This window comes from Phalacrocorax carbo, unplaced genomic scaffold, assembly GCF_963921805.1.
Source record: "Phalacrocorax carbo unplaced genomic scaffold, bPhaCar2.1 SCAFFOLD_54, whole genome shotgun sequence".
In the NCBI taxonomy this organism is placed as follows: domain Eukaryota; kingdom Metazoa; phylum Chordata; class Aves; order Suliformes; family Phalacrocoracidae; genus Phalacrocorax; species Phalacrocorax carbo.
In genome coordinates this window covers 547,657-552,117 of record NW_026990395.1, presented here as the reverse complement: position 1 = coordinate 552,117, position 4,461 = coordinate 547,657, and the positions used below count along the sequence as shown (strand labels likewise).

Sequence of the window (4,461 nt, the reverse complement as noted above, 5' to 3'; positions counted from 1 at the left end):
CCTGCCCTTGCTGGATTACATGAGGTCTTCTGAGCTTATTCTTCAGGTAGGAGCACTAAGAAACTGAGAAACAAAGGTTTTTGGGAGGAGGAACCAAGCACACTGCTGAGCGTTGCCTTTACCCTTCCCTTTGCTCCTTGAAGCTTTCATTTCCTGCCTTCTTGCATGGACCTGCTCGCCTCCTGTGTCTCCCTGCTGAGTATTTCCTCCCCCGGAGTGCCCCAGGTCCTCTGCACAAGCTTCTAACAGGGTCACTTGGTCCTGCAGTTTGTGTCTTCCCAGTCAGTGTGAAAACTGTCAGCGTGGCACGGAAGGAGAATGGAAAAGGTGCCTGCAGAGGTCTAGGGCGTGAGGTCGCGGGGGCCCTTAGTGAGCACAAGTGGGTGCTGCGAGCCTGCCCTGCTGGAGGGCCCCACGCTGTGTTTGCAAGCTGTCCTGCACTGCCCCTGAGCCGCCTGCACAAGTTGAAGAGTTGGCTGGTGCCAGTGGGAGGAGGTGGGACTGGATGAGGGGGAGCAATGGCTTCCCCTTACAGGAAAGGCTCGTCCAGGTGGGCCCTGAGTTGCCACCTGCTCTGGGAAGGTGCCTTTCAGCCACACCATCCCTTTCTTGTTCTTGACGAGTTGCTCCGCACTGGGAGAGGCCAGAGAGCTTCTACAAGTAGCGCACCCAGGTCCCTGCCATCCAAGTGAAATAAAGCTGAAATAAACCCGTGCTTCGCCGACTGAAGTTAAGTCTTCCCACGGTGTACGAGGCACTCTTGTTTTCCCCAATCGAGGGCCTGAAGGGAGAACCTGAGGAGCAGGGCAGGCTCCTGGGACAGTTCACTTTCCAGGCGTTGGAAGTGCTATAATCACTGAATTATTCTGAATTGCAGTCAGATCTTCCAGCTGAAGGTCCGGGGACAGAGAGGGAGGAGAACTGTAGGAGAGGAGGAGAAATGCACTTGGCTGGGGAGAAGCTTCCCTGCCAAAGGGCTATAGGCAGCCCTCTCCTTGAGCGTGTGCCACGCTGGCCTTTCTTCTGCTTTAACTTCCTCATGGCGTGTGTCTGGACAGCTCTTGTTCTTCTCTACTGGAATTACCTTTCACCTGGTTTCCACACTTCGTTGCCTTCTGGGCCAACATGTTCCCTGCTATGACTGCTGACAATTTATGGCCTTCCCTTATCTTCACACCCTTCTTTGTAGCAGGATGTTCCCACTGTCAGTCCTTGAAGTTCTACTGATTTGTATTCTTTCAGGAGGTCCTTGTCAATGGGGCAGTCATTGCTAATAGCCTCCTCTCTGGCCCAAGGATTGTTTATTATCTTGTTCAAATTCTCAGCTGTTAGTCTCTACTCCTATGAGCCTTTCTTAACTACTAATAACTGCTGCGTTATTCTATTTCATCCAAGAATAATATACATATATGTATACCCATGTGAAGTAAAAACATAACAAGCATCGGCACAATCAAGGGCCTTCTTGAGCCCCAGCACCTACTCAGACTCCTGGGACATCACAGAAAGGTGCAGAAGCCAGGGGCCAGCTTCTGCCTTCAAAGCGACTCAGCTACATGTGACATCGACTGGCACAAGAGAGAAGCAAAAGTATCTATTTTATTAATATATTACAAGGAGTTAACAAGATTTGTTAGCAAATGCAACAGTGGTTCAACAAGATTTGATGGCCAGGTTCACTTGATTATTTCCTGCACAGGGACACGGTCAGACAAACTGTCAGGGAGACCCTCCTGTTGAGTCACGAGGGTCAGAAAGGACCCCCTTGCTTTCTGAACTCCTTCTCAGAGAGGAGTCTGGGGGCAGCTGGATCCAGTCCTAGTCCCAGACTTGTTCAACAGTTTGTATCTAAAGGATTTTGTGCACACAGCCAATTCTTTATGGCACTTAGCTACGATTTCAAAGCTCATCATGCTCTGAGCCACTTACCGAGCAGAGCCAGGGGCAAAAGATCAGGTGAGGGGGAGCACACCCCCACACCCTTTTTCCCTTGTTATCCATCCTAGGATGTGTGAACGTGAATTCCCACCATCTGTTCTCCTGTTTGGGAGGGAGGGGGAAATCCATGCGTTTACTTGTTTCTAGCTGGGGGTTTTGGCTATTGATGTGATTCGGAGCAGTGAGTGGAGGCAGACAGATGTGTGGGGTGTGGGGTTTTAATGCAATACTGCCGAATTAAGGAAGAAAACACGGCCTCTGTGAGCAGAGGAAGGTGTAATAATAGGTTGCTAAAGGGAATGCCTTTCAGAGTTTTCCAGTAGCCACCAATTTTTTTACTGAAGGGGATTTTACTCCTACCATCCCTCTTTTAGATGGACCTTTTCAAGTGAAAAACACGTTTTTATTTTGGGCAGTGCTCCCAGTTCTCAGAAATCTTCTGAGGATGATGCTCGTATGGAAACTGTAGCGATGAAAGCGCTGTTTGCCTACGGAGAATCCAGGAAGGTTTCTTCCAACTTCAGCTCTGAGGTGGAGAAACTTTTTACTCAATCAGATTCTGGAATGATCTCTACCAAAGAAGAAGTTGCTGAAAGTATTATCAGAAAAGCTGAGAATGCGCATCCCAAAATCAATGGTCAGCACAAGGTCAGGAAAAACTCCTCAGACACTGCAGATTGATTCCTTGGGCAGTGTGAGTCTGAAGACAGTAGAGACAAAGACAAACGAGAACATCAAAAGAATCTGAACTCCTTTCAAATGAAAACCCTTTGTACATCGAAGGGGCTCCTGAGAACAGAAAGAAATCAGGGCAAACTTCATCTCTGAAGTCTGACGTTGAATGTATTTCCAAAAACTTGCATCTCTAGATATTAGAGATAAATGCCAAGATCCAAAGCACATTTCTAATATCTATGTAGAGGTACCACCTGTTAATGACTCTTCTATTACAAAGCTGGATAAAGTTTGGAGAGTCAATTTGCTGGAGAAAACGAGGGACTGAGTAATAAAGAATGTGAAGGAGAGAAACATAGGAAAAAATATAAGGAAAAACAATAAGAAAGAAATATATGACTCTGAGTGAAACTGACAGAGAGCACTACGGAAAGAAGAGAGAAAACTCGGACACTGAAGAGAGGGAGAAGGAGAAAGAAGCCAGAAGCAAACCAGATGATCATTCCCACAAGAGGAGGTGCTCTAGCAGTGTGGAAACCAACCAGCAAAATCATCACAAGCAGGAGTACTGCAACGAAAGCAAGTGCAGATCTTCCCATAATGAAGGAAACAGTCCAAACAATGTCAGCAGCTCAAGAAAAGATTCTCGTCATAGATCCTGAAGCAGAGAAAGAGCAGAACAAGACAGGAATAAGTATTATCATTCCAAAGGAGAGGGAACTTGGAGCAGAGAAAGATACAAGGTGAACCACAGAGATGGGAGAAAATGCAGATACTGCCGTGAATTATTATTGCTGTCATGGAACAAGAGATGGCAGGGGGAGAAAGTCCTCTCATTGTGACAAAGACTTTGACAAATGGAGTCAAGCTTATGACAACAGGTCACACAAGGACTATCACTGCAAAAGCAGATGGCCCCACACAGCCTCTCTAGAGAGGAAGATGTACATCACTTCAGCAGCCACAGAGCAAACTTACATCACTGATCAGTGCCTCCGCAGCAGTCTGGAAAACATTCTCGTGAAAGGCACACACTTCCACCTGTGTCAGCTCATTCACATTCTGAGGAGTCTTCCCAGGAAAATGAAAAACTCAGAAATGGCAAAAGAAAATAAACCCTCACAGAAGGAAGCAAAAGTGAAAGAGAAGAGAAATGCTGAAAGAGAGGTGACCAGAGAATGAAAAACTACAAGATGGTCCAGAAGAAAAAGAAGCCCAAAGATAAACCTGCTGCGCGTCCCTGCCCACCCTGGCACCCCGCCATGGTGCCAGCCCGCGGCTCAGCCGTGGGTCCAGGAGCCCCCTGTGCTCCACACCCTGCCCAGCAGCACCCAGAAGCTGTCAGAGGCCATTAAGAAGGATGTGGTGGCCGTCGAGGCCAGCGTCCCTGCTGCCAGCCCCCACCAGACCACCCTGGCTCTGCTGACTGGCAGAAATAGGATGAAGGCCAAAGGTGAGCTTTAGTGGGTGGCAGAGCCTGCAGGTGGGTGCCCTGTGCCAAGGAAAGCTTGCATCGCCCCATGGTTGGGTTGGATCTGTTTGCTTTTTCAGCAGCAGAGATCACCCCAGCAGCGCCGGAGAAGCCTGTGGACCTGCCCGAGCAGGGCCCAGATGCCTTTGCTGAGGCCTGTCCTGAGCTGGCAGGGGACACCACCGCCAGCCAGGTGCTCTCCTGGCTTGACACCTTGGAGAGCGAGGACACCACCCCCGATGGGCCTGACAGCCCCAGCCTCGCCGCCTTCCTCCACGAGCTCCCCGACCTTTCCAAGTACGTGGCAGAGGGCAGCTACCCCAAGGAGAGAGCAGCGGTGGCGTGGCTGGGGGACAGCAAGGTCTCCGTTGACGATG

General features: G+C 49.4%; 1 pseudogene; it reads left to right on the top strand.

Annotated features, from left to right (window-relative positions):
• Positions 1 to 518: 518 nt before the first annotated feature.
• Positions 519 to 3,728, top strand: LOC135311138 (ubiquitin carboxyl-terminal hydrolase 42-like; annotated as a pseudogene).
• The last annotated feature ends 733 nt before the right edge of the window (positions 3,729 to 4,461 follow it).